The sequence below is a fragment of the Hirundo rustica genome, chromosome 5 (genome assembly GCF_015227805.2).
Source record: "Hirundo rustica isolate bHirRus1 chromosome 5, bHirRus1.pri.v3, whole genome shotgun sequence".
Lineage (NCBI taxonomy): Eukaryota > Metazoa > Chordata > Aves > Passeriformes > Hirundinidae > Hirundo > Hirundo rustica.
The window spans coordinates 42,031,990-42,048,325 of NC_053454.1; positions in this window are offsets into that span (position 1 = coordinate 42,031,990).

Genomic DNA, 16,336 nt, shown 5'->3' on the forward strand with positions numbered 1-16,336 from the left:
CTATACCTAGAGAAATGTTGTCTCTGTCCATAAGATCTCCATGGGAGACTACAGAAATTTCAGTATCCACTCATTACTGTAAGCAGGTTTACTTATACCAGTTCAGAGCAGATAAAGAAAAGATGGGCAACAGCACACACCAGAGCAAGAAAACACTTTAGCAGAATATCTAGGGTCCAAGAGTAGTGACTGACATTTACTCTTGATGAAAAAGACACCATTTTTAGCAGTATGATCAACACGTGGTACTTATTCAGAATTAATTGCTAGCACAGGGTTTTGTTAAGGTAATTTCAGATGGTATGTTGAGAGCTTCTATTGAGGATTAGCAGGTCAAAAAAAGACTTGCTCACTTGCTTGAACAGTCCCTCAAAGTTACTCTCCACTTCAGTTGATATGTGCTACCATGTCACAGCTGAGATGGATGACCTGTGTGTTTCCATTTCTGCCCTTACCTGCTGCTCAAGCAATTGCACTTCCACACACACTCAGTTCTGGTCAGATATATAGGCTGCATGCCTTCATCTAAAAAACTCTCTCACCCCTGCTGAATTTCCCTTCTACATAGGTGTCCATAGCTACATTTTTCTTTTTGTTTGGTTCCTCTTCATAAGTAGTATCAGCTGCTTTTAATAAGGAAACAGTTGCTTTTCTAAGTATAGATTTTTGTTTGAAAAAATTTCAGAGCTCATGCTCTGAGCTCATGGCTGAGATTGGATCAGGAATTTTCAAGAATACACTCGTGAAGAAATCGCACAAAGAATGTGCAATTTACCTGTAGTATGTTTTGGGAGATATTAATGTAATAGAAATACAATTGTTCATTGTTTTTGTATTTTGTTCATTGTTCTTGCATTCCCTTTTTGCTCTTGAATGGTTGTAAGAGCAGTTTGAAAGAAAAGTAATCTGGTGAATCTGAAGCTGAATTAAATTTACAGTTGAGAAAAATGGATTACTATATAAAATGCAGACTATCCCCTGGAGAAGCAGTGTTAGCATGAATGTGAAACTGTTGTTTCAAGTTTCACATTATAAATGCTAGCAGCAAACCTTGCAGCCAAAGATTCTTTCACTTCCTGAGGCAGGGTCAGAAGGTAAGGAGGTCTATTTCCAAAACTCTAGGACGGTACCCAATAGGGGGTTATGATATAACTGAGTTCTCTGCTGCACCAAATGAAAAGTCAATTGACATCCACTCCCTAGTCAGAAAATAGTTCAGAACACACTTACCAAGTAACAACAAACAACATGAAAGAGAAACACAGCATTTCATTGCACAGGAAGACATTTTGAAATTCCACACACTGTTCTCATCTTTAACTTGGAAGGTCGTGGCAAAGAACAGGCTATTAAAAATAAGTTTAGGGTTTTATATTGAATTAAAAACCCTGGAAAGGGATACTCAGGTTTTGATTTTCACAGTACTGTTCTCATGTCCACGGAAATGCCAAAACCAGGTAGGATTTCCAAACATGAACAACCAATTCATATTCAAAAGTTATACATTTTTTGAGGCTTCTAGCTCTTGTATTCAAATGAATCTAGATGAAGGCCAGTATTAGAAACATTTCAGCAATAATCCTAATTTATTAGAGGATTATTATTGTCAGGTATCTGCAGCAGAATGTGCTGCCCTGGATTGTGGGCAAGCAAGTTGGACAATGCTCTATTTACAAGGCTATCAGAGGTGGACTGACAGGGGCATCATGCTGGTTCTGGCGTTGAATTGTGCTAAAAGCAGTCTGGCACATCAACCCCAAACTAACATCCTGATAGTGAAGCAAAGATTTGGCAGATAAGCTGCTAAATTGATCTGTAGACTGTTGAATGTCACTCAACCACTTTACATTATAAAAGTCCAGTCCGCTTCCATATGGTTGGGTTCTTCTAACACATCCCTTCTTGGAGTGTGTATGAGGATTTCTCCAAAATCTCCAAAAAAGAGATGTCTTTTGCTGGCCCCAGACATTGGCATGGGTGAGTTACATCAATCCCTACTTTAATAATTGTTCCTTTTTGCTAGCTCTGTTACAATTACTTTAATCTAATTGCTTTGATAATGTGCACTATCCTGTCATACTTTACTAGTAGTTTTAGCTTCTGTACTGTCTTAGACTTGAACTGTTGACAGTCTGAGGTCAAGATTTGATCCAGCCCCTCCTAGGCTCCTCTCTGAGAAGGAGTTTAGAAAGCAAAGGGGGTCCTTCCTGCACCTTGTGACTCAGAGGGAGGGCTCCTCTAATAAACCTTGTTTGAAGCTCCCACTCTGTCCCCTGACACTGTGCTCCCTAGCACTAGGTTGGCTGACATGCTGAGGGCAGTGGAGTGCCTCCCTGCTCTGAGAAAATGTAGATTAAGTGCTCTTCAGTAAAAGTTTAGACACCTCTGAAGTGTCTACAGAGGAAGGCAAATTTTCAGTTTCATGTTCTATTTTAAAAATCAGAATGATTTCATTTTCATCTCACCTTCAGTGACCTACATATCTTCTCATCACCCAAAAGTCTGCAATTTTCTTAGCTACATTTCTCCTGGAAAAATAAAGAAAAGGATGAGTCAGACTTTATAAGCCATGCCCAGACATGCAGGAAAACTCTTCCAGACAATAAGAAGTATTTCATAAACCCAAAAACAGCTGGTGGTAAGAAGCTGGAACTTCTTCTCACTAGATAAAATGTCAAGCCATAGAAGAGACCAGAATGTCTGTATAACAAAAAAATGGCCTTCTTGTGTAAATATGCAGTTCCAGTTAAATCCCATTTAAAGATACTTGCAGTCTGGCTGACTCTAAGCACTGAGTTGATTATATCTTCAGTACTTATCGTGCAGAAAAAAAACATTATTTTTTCAGTTATAAAGGAATTTATCTTCAGATGTGAAAAACAGATCTCTGATGTGCAGAGTGCCTATGTGCTCAGGGAATAAATACACACATTGACACATTCCCGTCTCCCTGCTCCCTACTGTCACTAGAGCCTTGTACTGACCATTCCACATATGGCCATGACACACAGGATGCATCCTTGAGGGTGCCAACAGCCTCACCTGTTCTACACCAGTGCATGCTGGAGGAATTACTTAACATCTGCTGGACCACGGATTATTTCAGCCTTCTTCCTGTGTCCCTTTCAAATCCGTAGGCACAAATGAGCCATCACATACCACGTCTGCATTTTAAACAGTTGAAATGGAGGAATATGGCTTTTTTTTTTTTTTTTTTTTTTTTTTTTTTTTTCCCAAGGCAATTTATTGTCAGGACCCTGAAACATTAGTTTCCTTTATATTTTAAGAATGGAACCTATGTGAGAGGAATCAGTGTGAAAACTGTAGCTCTGACTGAAACCTGGCTGCAATGATTTAGATTGTAGGTGTCTTGCTATGTAGCAAGACTTTTATCTTCATATTTTCTTGAAAGTAATATGTAGCACATTTCTTCCACAGAACACATGCAATCTGTAAGCACTCCAGTGAGTCTATTGGTACTATTAAGTATCTGTGAGTAACTGAAACAGTGCATTTCATTTTTACTTTCTAGGATCACTTCAATGATTGATCTCACCCTCCTTGACTTTAACATTTTTGGGATTATTTCTTTGACTTGCTTTGATAAAGGCCAAAGTAAAATTCATTATGATCTACTGCCTGTCAGTAGTCTTGGGCAGAACAAGAGATCAGAGACAGCTGTTGACACTAAGTAGAATTCACATTCCCCAAAAACGTGTGCATGGGTGTACACAAGCTACTAAAACGTAGCAAGCTTATTCTCAAACAGCCCCAGTTAGCTCACAGTAAGTACCTTGTCATTCTAGTTACAAATTTGTGCCTGAGACCATTGTGCCACTGACTTTGCCTGAAAGTACAAAGCAGATTGTACTGACAGAGCTCTAGCAGCAGCATTGGACCTACTTTTGTGCAAGGTGTGTGTCTATCTAGACAGAAGTAGAGCACACAGCAGTTCATCTATGCACATGTACTGAGAAAAAACCACTGCCTTCAGCATTGCTACAGTGTCTGATTTTAGTCTCAATACAAGACATTTTTTTGGAAAGATTAAAAGCAGCTCACTGAAGATCAAGAACCACCCTCTGTTATCCTCTGTCATTCCCACAGAAGTAGTTTTCTGCTCTCTTGCCTATTAGAACAAAAAATTAAAAGAGCTAAGTAAAGATTATGTGCTTCTGAAATATTTGACCTGATGATAGAAATAAATACATACACATTCAAGAATTATAAACAGGGTGCCAAACGTGTTTGACCCAGCCTGTGCTGTTAATAAAGTTGACGCAGGTTTTGTATTATTTAAAAGATGATATAAGACTGTAAGATATAAAACTGTAAGAGCTTTATCTGCTATTGTTACAAATGAAATCCAAGATGACTGAGAGGGAAAATGATCAGAGAAAGTGTTCCTTTTTTCAGCTTATTTACTCAGTACACTTGACAATACTTTCTGTACAGTCAGATTCTTCACGCTGGAAAAGATGAGCTTGTACAGATGCACAATTTTTATGATAAAGTTTCAGCCAACACAGCTTAGGCTCTGTGTATAACTCCTGCTCTCTTTTCATTTGCCTCCAACCCCATTTAAGGACATGATACTAAGTAGCCTGCATTCACATTAACTTGGTCATGCTCTAGTCCTGAACGCTGAACTGGTGGAATTCATGCAAATTTGCTACATAGGTGAGGTAAAATGAAGCACCACCTGTTACTCACTAGATGTCCATTAAGCAATTTCACTCCACTTTAAAGTCGTGGCTGAATAGGGCTCCTCAAGACAAAAGTTTGTCTGTAAGAGCCCTTGGACAACCAGAAAATCCTCAAGAAAAAAGTCCAAGTTCACCTCGTCACACAAATGACTCCAGAAGGACTTACCGCAGAAACCACAAGTCTCTGGGCAGAACACATTGCTCTCATTTTGAGAATTCTCCTGATTTTGGGAGTTCTCCTGATGTGACCAGCCTGACCAATGTCTTTTCACAGGCTGCCCCACTCCCCTCTGGGTGGCCAAAACCCTCTCTGTGCTCTGCCACTGCCTGAATTTCTAGCTCCACTCTCTGCATGCAGGTGTCAAAAAGCAACTTGTTCTGACTTCACACCCAGAGCTCTCTTACTCCACTCACACCTGCCACCTTGTCAGCAAACTTTGATTTGCTATACTTAGCCCATGGGTTTAAAAAGTAGCTTTCTGGTAACAAGGAACTGTTGGTGCACCTATCCAGCCTAAATTCAGTTCACAAAAAATTTCAGTGAAAACTTGTTCCCATTTCACGTTAATTTCCCTTGAAATCTGTATTATGGCACTTGGTTCCTTGGCAATATACCAGGAAAGATGCCCAGTACCTGTGGGAGTAAAGGCAGCCAAGTAGCTGTTGTTTGAAACCACAAGCTTTTTCTCAGTAACACAGCAACCCACAATTGCTCATCTAATAAAAATCTCATTAACTGTCAGCTCTGACAGTTAAATTATGAATAGGTCTGAGCAGATTCATCTGCAATAAAGGGTTTGAATATTTTCCATTTAAATCAAAATATTAAGACTTAGAACCTTAGGAAGGAAAAATGCAAAATTCAAATAATTACCTTTAAAATGAAGGGGCAAGGAGAACCAGATCTTGAGTTTTTAACTAAAATCTAAAAAAACCTAGAGGTATTTTTATAACATGACCTCACGGAGGATAAGACTCATGAGAATTTGCCATTTTGAATCTCCCAGCCTTCAGTCTGTTTTTTAAGAAAAATAAAATTATATTATTATATGTTAATTCACTAATGTCACTATTCTTTCATGAAAATGTGTTCCAATAGTCAAGAGGGCTAAATCACTGTCTTACACCCATTTTAAGAAACATATTTTATTACTGTGCTACTGTTGTGTTCATTTTCCACCTCCTTATATCCGTACTTGCAACATTAAACATTATATTCTCTCAAGAGACAAAAAGCACAGTTCACTTTCTTAAGTCATGAATCCCAGGTTTTTACCAGTCACTCTCTTCAAAAAGACAGGATTTATATTAGTTTCAAGTAATTAATTACTGCAATATCTAATAGCAGGTGACCCTGGTTTCTCTTCTCAAACATAAATCCTGACCATAGAAGGAATAATGAAAATCAGAGAAGTCATTACCTGCAAGCAACAAACTACTTTGAGTAAAATACTTTACCCCACACGAACTAAGAAATGAAGCAAGGAAAAATGATGTGATTACAACAGAACACTGACTCAGTTGCTTTATAATCACTAAGACATTTCCCAGAGAACATTTAAGAAAAACATTGTTTATAAACCTCCCCCCAAAAAACACTAGAAATATTCAATACCCAGCTAGAAAAAAATGTTTCACTTTTGGAAGATCTAATTGTTTTCGTTTACTTGGTAGAAGAGAATGGAGAAAGCTATATAACTTTCCTCTTTGAAAGCTTCAGAGGTTGCAATAGTGTTTGTGATTATGATCTAATATTTACCAATATTAGAAATACTGAAAAGAGGCACAGGGTAACTCATTAGTATGACCAGATATCTAGGTGTTTTTATAGATGCGCCTCTACTGGGAAGCAAAAAAATTCTTCTGTTAATTTTCAAAGCACAATCAATAAGCCTGTCAACTCTAATGCAATCCACAAAGATACTTAAATTCAGTGCAGCTACTTACACACTCTTAGTGCCTCTGGAAGATAGCACGGTGATCCCAAAGTTATTTAAACAACTCCTCACCTGTCACATTACCAATAGTTCAACTGCCCATGCATTTTGATTCTGTAATTCTGTTGTGTTTCCTAAAAGCAGTCTGTGGCCAAATTTTCCAGCTTTGGTACCATTAAAAATGTTTGAATCACCAGTAGATACTGAAAGTACCGAGGTATGTGCAAGAGCTTAAGATTTGGCACTGGGATTTTCTAGGAAGGTTTTAAACCTGTCCTGTTTAGCTGAAGTCCAGCATGGTGTTGCACTTGGTTACATCAGCTGGGAACTTAATGAGCTTTAGTCAATAACCTGCACTTCTAGTTAGAATTGTTATGCCATAGTGATTGGGCCTTCATTAAAGGTCAAGATTTGGCGTTTGCTAGTCTTAAAAAGGAAAGGAATCTGATGAGCCACTGCTGGCTTTGCAATAAGAGTTCTGTTGTCACTAACTGCTCATGATTTCATCGAGAAAGCAAATTCCTCAGGAATTGTTTTCCCATTCTATCTACCATTTTGGTACATTGCCAAAAATATTTTCATCAGCATTCTTTGTGAAAACTTCATTTCCATCTGAACTTGCTCATGACAAAACCAAGGTTTGCTTTCTGTTCTTTTACAGGGGAATTCAGTACAAATACATGGCAAAGGATGACAAATGACACTGGGTAGCCAAGACCCAGCATTCGAAGAGCAGGATCAGACAGACCACTGACTCTTAACGCCCACATAAACGCAGTAAGAATACAAAGAGAGTCATCAACAAATCAGAAGGCTGAAATAGCTGCACATACTTTACTGAGTATGTCCCTTAAATGGGTGGTTACTCTTAGACTACCGGAGAACAAGCACACTGTAGATTGCTGGAAAATACATTCTTCACAATTTTGTTCTATTCACTCACATATGGAAATCTCAGGCTAGGATGATTACTTTGTTTCCTAACTTAGCCCTTTGCCTTGGACTTTAAGGCTACTACTTTTGTTTTAAATGCAAATTCACATAAACCAGTCGTCTGTGTTCATAGGTAAAAAATAGTACACTTAGCAAATATATACATCCAAAAGTCTCAATCAGATAAATCTGGGCAGTGATATGTTTCTTTCTATTCCTCATATCATGTTAAGGAAAAGAGCAATTTAAGCACCTTGTGATGTTGATATAGTTTAGATTTAGAGATAATATTCCTAATAGTCTACTCAACAAGTTACTTTATTTACACCCTTCAACACAAGTCAGTTATTGAGTGAATATATGCTACAGCACTTGACCGTATGACATGATATTACTGGTGCCACTCCTCACTCAGCAGAATTCTTCCTACCATTTAGGACTGACCAACTCAGGCCTTCCTTGCACCTCTTAAAATTTTTTTCAGTTCCCCCAAAATGAAAGGCTTAGCTTTAGATACAGACAATCATAACTGCAGACAAAATGTTTGGTAAATCACCAGCTCCCTGAACCTCTCTCTCTCCAAAACAGCGGATCTCTATGTTTTGAAAACTACTTGTTACTTAAAGAATGAGCTGTTACTTCACTGTATTAATCATTGGACACAGGGTAGGATGCAGGAATGTAGCACTTCTGGATGAGAAGGTTTTGAGAAACCTACAGAGATTTATTCAACTTTTCATAATGACCTAGTTTTCCTACAAAAGTAGAGCATACAGACTTAGTATTAGTGAGGACTGAGCAACACAATCACCTTAAGCAAAGTGTTTGATCTTGATACAATACAAGTATATTTTGAAAGAAGAAGAAGTTTGCCTAAGTATTCAAAATGATTCATGTATAACTGTTGGAATTTAAGCTTTCAAGCAGGCATTGTCAGAAATAAGGTTTCGCAGTTATATCCCTCTCCGGCACTAACTCCCTTTTTGTGCTTGGTTCTTAAAATGTTTTACCTATATTTAGGTCCATTGTTTTCAATTTGCTTTAGGTTTGTTTCCATTTTCCTAGGGAAAAAATTAGTGGACCTAGCACACAACTTGTATACATAATTAGAGCACATTTCTCCATAGTTTACTATGGAAAAAGCCTCATAGAAATTGTAATGGTAGAAGTGGAAGCCACAATATTAGTTAACCTATCTTCTGACCCTGAGGGAGAATTGTCATCCCTAAAATTAGTCATAGAATCACAGAATATTCTGAGTTGGAAGGGACCCATTTGCATAATCAAAGCCCAACCCCTGGCCCTGCACAGGAGAACCCAAAGAATCACACTATGTGCCTATTCCTTGAGTCTGTTTTTAAACAAACCTCCCAGACTGAAATGCCCTAATCTCGTCATTGCCCATCCAATATCAGGGTAAGAGTACTTTTCTTACTTTTTCTGATTACTTGCTTAAGTTTGCTTGCTATCATTTAAGTCCATTACTACTTGCCCTAACTGCAACATATGGCAGAGAATTTAATTTTTTTTATTACACTGTTCGATGTAACTAAAGTCTTTGATCTCCTCAGTATTCTCATCATCAAATTTGAAGTTACTGTTCCCTCACCACTCTGGATCCTGACACTTCATGTACATCCCTCCTGATCTGCAGAATTCTGTGCTAAAAAGGGTTGGATACTCCTATTTCAAGACTCTGTTTTTGATGATGCATCCACTCTGGTGTGTGTCACTCCAGCAGCATGACACATTGAGTCATATTTAGTTTGCAATCCTCCATAGTGCTTAAATCCTTTCCTGCAATTCTGCTGCCCAGGCAGTCTTGCCCCTCTAAAGTCTGCATTAATTTCAAATGAACTGCTAGATAATTCCTCAAGAGTTTGATAACCAGATCATGTCTTCCAATGTGTTTACAGCCTTTTGAATAAATACCTTCTGCATAGGTAAAACATTATTCTTAATTGAAATCACTAATGAAAGTCATGAATAGTGTTAGACTCGAGAAAGGTCTTTGAATCATGTTTGATAAACATTTTTTGCCTTTTGATTTGATATTAAAGCACTAGTTTTCTATTTTAGAGTAGATTTTTATTACCAATTCTGCATTTCCTGATAATCTCACCTTCTACATATTTTCCTAGTTCTTAGATACAGTGAAGGAGCATACGAATTATTTGACTTCTCTTGCTTCTCCCTTATTCACTCTGTCAGGGAAGAAAATTAAATCAGTTTAACATGACTTATTCCTGGTACACCCATGGTGGCTGTTACTCATCTCCTTATCATTTTCCAGGCACCTACAAATTGCTTTTCTTTGGAGTTTATTCTGGTATTTTTTTCAGGCTCTAAGTTGCAATGAGATCTGCATAATTCTTTGGCTGTTATTTTTTGCTGTCTTAGCACAAGTACCACCACAGCAGTGCTGGCCACCCCTGCACAGGACTCCCTGAGTCAGCACAGACTCACACTGGAAGTGATGAGGGTCACAGGGCAGGTTGGTGTGTGAGGGAATGGTGCCTCCAAAATGGGGCTGGGGGGAGAGGCTCCTGGGAGAGGTGAAGGAAAGGAACCAGGGCTAGACATGGTGAGGCACAGCCCAGCTCAGGCAAAGCTCTCCTACAAAAGAGGTGACCTTGATGGATGTTGGTCCTGGTCACGAGGGCAGAACTTTTCACATTGAAGCCCCCTTTGTGAGAGCCAGAAGAAATATCCTCAGATTTATAGAATTCAGCATTGCAACAATTAAGGTGTAATTAAGAAGCAGATCTGAAGAAAATAATCAATTTTCTACTTCACCTTTGTCTGAGGCAGATAAAATTCTGTGGTAAGAAAGTAATTAGTATGCAGGTAACCACAAACATCCTCTTAGACAGATATTACTATTGCCTTCCTAGAATCCATATTTACCATATTCATATTTATTAATGTTGTCAACAACTGATTTACGTAGATTTTGCTTGCAGAAGAAAAACATAAGAATTTAGCTGAGATGCTGCAGCAGAAGATTCTATCGCAGATGCAAAGATGAACTCTACAGATAACAAAAGTCATCTTTCACTGACTCTTCCAACTTTATTATTTCTTTAGCAAGCCTTTTGAAATTCCAGATCTAAATTACATAACGCCCTGCAGTCTTTCCAAGTCTGCAAAGATGAAATCAACTTCACTTTATTATTTATGACAAAAATCTTGTTGTTACCCTCTTGCTTGAAGCAACTGGTCTCAAACCAACAAAATATCTTATTTCACACATTCTTACTTATGGACTGCAGAGATCTTGTCATGCTATTTGCATTTTTATTAGTGTGTTGTGTAATACAGGAATGAGGCAGAAATATATGTCATCTCTGACTTACTTTCCTAACTGTGGTTGAGTGTAAAACAACAAATCTGGACTGTTCCAAACTGTTCCAAACATCTGACAGTTCTGCTGAATCTCTGTTTGATGGAGCGACAGTCACTGTATGTCTCTAGCAATGAATGTAAAATTGGAATTTAAAATGTTATTCCAGACATCAAAAGACAACATTATGTCATCTTCTCCATCAAAGCTTTAAAAGCTCTGCTGGAGAAATTAAGGGATACATCCTATTTAATTTAATACCTCCTATGATCACACAGCTGTGTGATACGATACCACCAAAATAAGTTCTCAAGCAATGAAAACACTCCACCATGTTGGAACTCAGCAGCAATAAATGTTAATGATTCATCTTGCTACATACGTTGGATATTACAGCAACCTAGAGTGCAACTCTGCATAACGTCAGAAAAAGAGGACACGTGACAAAAATGCAATTTGTAGTTTCTAAACAGTTCTGATTAACTTTTTTTAAAAGGTGAAAAAGCTACAGTGGACAGTAACCTTGTGTTCTCTTTAATCCTAAAATTTCTCTCTCATAAGACCCCTCTAGATCTTTTGTTCAGGTCATGCTTCAGGCTGCAATAAACCTGATTGCTATTACAAATCTAGCAAATAATTTAGAGGCTGCCACAATCCATCCCCTTTCACCTTTCTCAGTCACATCAGGTACTAGCCACTAGTGCAAGTGGAATACAGGTCCTTAGACTCAATGTACTATGGAAGATCCTTTGTTTAGGATTATTCCTCAAAACAAATCTGAGCAACCAGATAATACAGCTGTATTCTTGTCACAGAACATATGCCTACCAACAGTTAGTGATGCCTCCCCTGCATCATCCTTCTGCATTCAGGAAGTGTGGTGCTAGATTTGTATTTAAAGGAAACAAAGGTGTCAGGCAAGTATAAAGAACTAGTGTAAACAAAAAATGGATTGATGGTTCAGTGCCAACTGATCCGTATGAAGGAGAATATTTTCCTTACATTAACGTAATTGTGTGTTTATAAGCTGTTAGGTATCAAGGCATAAGAAAGCTCTGTTTTCCTTCTTGAAAGAACGTGGTTATGTCTACTTATGTCAAATAGCATAATAAAGCCTTTTTAATCACTGTTTCTGGAGTTTAAAAGTTAAAATCACAGGTGGTTAAATTATGAAAATTCAGGCCATCTTGTGAACAGAAAGGCAAGGAAAAAAAAGAGTTTCAGAGGTCAGATACCTAACTCAGTGTTTTGGAAATATATTAATGGCAAAGGCAGACCAGAAAAAACATTGCCCTTTTACTTGATGAGGATGGTCGTCTCACAAACAGGGACACAGAGCAGAGATATAAAATTCTTTCTCTGCCTCAGTCATCAACACTGTTGACAGGCTCAGGGGCAGCTGCTCAAGCAGCAGGACCACGACTGCACGAATGCTAAACACCCAGTCAACCCTGAACTTGTGGGATTTGCTACTCCAGCTCGATCTCTGAGTTTATGGGGCCTGATTGGATTCATCCCAGGGTACTTACTCAAAGACCTGTCTGAGTCATTGCCATACCTCTCTCAATGATTTTTGAACAGTTTTGGGAATCTGGAAAGCTCCCTGCTGACTGGAAGCTGGCAAACATGGTCACAATTTTCGAGAAGGGCAAGAAAGTTGAGCCTGGTAACTGCAGGCCTGTCAGTCTCACTTCAGTGTCTTGTAAAATCATGGAGAAGATTGTTCTGTTCAATTCTGTTCAATTGTTATTGAAAAACACCTGGAAGACAACACAGTCACTGGTCAAAGTCAGCACACAGTGTGATCCTTGAGGCTGTCCTGTGCAAGGCCAAAAGGACATGATGATCCTTCTGGGTCCCTTCTGACTCAAGATATTCCATAATTCTATGATTCATCAGCTAAAGCTCTAACCAGAATGGGAGTGTTGCCTAAGTACCTAACGTTCTGCAGATCTCTGTATATATCTGGATAAATGAGGATAGACATTTCTCGGAACTGATATGAAATATATACAGATTTAGACCTGCTGATATTTTTATATCTTCCTGCAAACCTAGGGAATGTGTTGCTCTGCTGCTGAAAATAGATTTGCTTAAGTATACAAAACTGTTTTCTATTGAATGAAAGAAGATGTATCTATAATCTGGATATGCCATTATAATGGATTGTCTTAATATAGATTATGCATGTTATGCATAATGGATTATGCATAATATAGATCATAAGTAACTATTTATTACATATTATGTGTAATATAGAGTATACATATTCTGCTTTGTTACTGAAGGCTGAATGTAGAAGACTCATTTAATGTTTTACAGCCAATTAAGCAAGAAATCACTTGACAGCAGTGATTGAATGATCGCTCATTTAAATGATGCATATAATTTAAATCCTAATTCCTTGCAAATAAATGTTATCTTTCTAGATTTCTATTTAAAAACTTCAAAGAATTCAATTTTTTATTAATGGATAGTTCAATCTTTTTATATTTGTGACTGTGAAATATGACAAACATGGCATATGACTAATTGTTCACATTGCTACAGAAAACACACAGGAGTAATTATTTAAAACCACTTCTCCTGTTCACTCCAATCTATACCCCAGAAGCATTAAGTTTTATGTGAGCACAGAATTTTAGTAACTCATGTCCAACTGTAGCGTAGTTTAGTAACTAATGTCCAATGGCAGTACAGAAGAGAATTTGTCTGGATGGGAAAAGTTCAGTCTCAGGGCACAGTCAGGGGTTCAGCCCTTTACCAAAAAACACAGTAAAACCATCCAGCCATCACAATAAGCACCCCAATAAGCATCTGGAAACCACTCTGAAAGAGATGAGACTGAGGAAAACAAAACTGACCGTGCATATACCACTAAATGTTGCCAGTATGAAGAAATCAAGCCAGAAAGAATATGGGCACCTAGGAGTTAGTCACTATAACATCTGATGCTTGGGCTCACAATTAATGCAGTGGGATTTGCAAGCTCTTTAAGAAGCCTAGGTCAACACACTCAATGGCAAGCTGGTGTCTCACCATCCAGGGATTTTTATACAGACATCATGCTGAGAAAATTGTCATCTGGATACAAGGAAATCTATAGGTTATGGGAAATAAAGATTTTGCAGCCACTCCAGCACACTCTAATGTTCAACAACAGTGCTGGAATTTTGTGCCTGCTTGTTTAACAGTAAGTAAACAGAGCTGAGGTATGAGATGCTGATAGGAAAAACCTGGCCAGTATTCAGCCTACTCCCACTATACTCCTAACACCCAGAACTCTGATGGCACATTGCTGCCTATGGTTCCACAGAACTAGCAACTTCAGCATCGCCTCCTGGAGCTGCAACTGCCAGTTTTGAGCTCAGCATCCCACACTAACAGATTATTTTTTCTCTAGAGGCACTACACTTTAACAGAGGAATCAATATTGATGACTGTGGGCTTTTTTTTTTAATTCCCTCACTTATACATGTGAATTCTTTCTGGAGCTGCCTGCCTCTAGTACAGAATTTAACTACCCAAAGGAGCCAAAAGACTCATTAACTAGAAAGAAAGTTTTAGGCAGCATAACAGAAAAATGTTGATGCTTAGTAGTTAAGACACGTACTTGGGTAAGACCTGGTTTCTGTCTAGAATTTGTTTAAAGTCTTTTGGTATCTGGCTGAATGCAGCCTGTTTCAATTTCAACTGAATTTGTAATAAAAATGTAGTCCCATTATCAGTGCACTGAGCCATTTACTTACTCCCACACACAAGTCAGATGCATGGCAAATCAGTTTACAGAGATCATTTAATCACTCATGAGTGCACCTTGGGCAATATATCCTAATTCTCATAAATTATCTACAGTTTCTAATGTTTATTCAGAAGAGAAACATTTCAGAAGGTCAGAAAGGATCATTCATCAGAGGCTTAGAAATTGGTCCTCTGTCAGTTTCACATACAGTAAAGGAACACATAGTAATTTTCAGACTCGCATTGGGTTTTATTACTTTTCTGATAATGGGTTTTCTTTTTTTCTCCACAGAAAGAATAAATACTTATTTAAAGGATTTGTCATCTAGTACTTTCTTTCATATTTAATCTACTACCAACCATAATTTTATGGTACCAAATATAATTTTCTTATTGTCCTAGGACTATGAATAAGAATATTTTTTACCTATCCTGACACTCGGAATTTGATTGCTTTTGTATGGCTACATTTTATTGCAATGTACATAATGTGCCTCCCCCCTAAACATGAGAAAGAAAAATAAACCACATTAAATTTTGGATGCTCATGAAGCATCACACAATTACCCTGAATATAAAGAGATTCTAATTTTTAGCATTTTACTACAGAAAATTTAGAATGGTTCTATTTACAAGGATAGAGATGTTTCCATATGAAGGAGAAAAGTGAGGTAGAGCTCTTTGCCTTGCCTCTCCATCCAGGTATGCCACACAGGAAGGAAAGTCACACAGCGCGCTGAGGAGCAGCCCCACAACCTGGGGCCCATGGACAAAGCATCCAGTCACTCCAGTAAAATAGACTAGGAGCAGCACTGCAGCCACAGGGAAACTCTTGAGATCCTGCCCTTCTACAGCCTCCTCCTTCTCCTTTCACTTCCCTGCTACAGCTCTGCAAAGCCCCAGGGAGCACATGAAGCTCCCGGCCAGACACAGAAGAAAGAGGGGGAGAGGTAGGAGTTGTGGCTGCCCCAGCATGGTCTGCAGGAGAAAATTAGACTCTGCTACAGCTTACACCTTACACAGGGCAAGATCTGCCTAAAGGCCTCCTTTGTATAACTGGTAGGCATCAATTTTAATGTCATGACGCTTATTGTGTCTCCCTCTATAACTAAAAGATGTAATAATAATGATTGCAGTCCATTCAGCAGCCAAATTCAGAGCTGTGGTGTTCTAAAAAGCTGTCACAAAGACTCTTTGGCCTGGAACATTTCAAATCTTCCCATCTCCCAGGAAACGTTTATGACCTGCTTAACACACACTAGTGCAAATGCAAGTATTTCTAAAGTCAAAATTATAGATACAGATAGGGTATAACTTACCATATCTCTACTTTTCTACAAATAGGTTGAAAAATTTGCTGAGTTAAAAAAAAATTCTGAAACTCAAGATAAACATGAATGTGAGCCTCAACTACTCAGATTGCTGGCATTTCAGTGGCTGGTAACTGAAAAAAACAATACAAAACAAAACAAAAAACAAAACAAAAAAAAATCAACAAAAAACCCAAAACCCTTGGTGAAATATGAATTCCCAACAATAAAAAAGTATTTGGAAAAGAGAGAATGAAGATGAATTAAAAATTGAAACGGGAGCACCAAAACCAGGACAGAAACCATTGCGGCTCTTCCCAACCACAGCACTAACAAGTGTGAGAGGACAGCCTGAATATCTGCGTA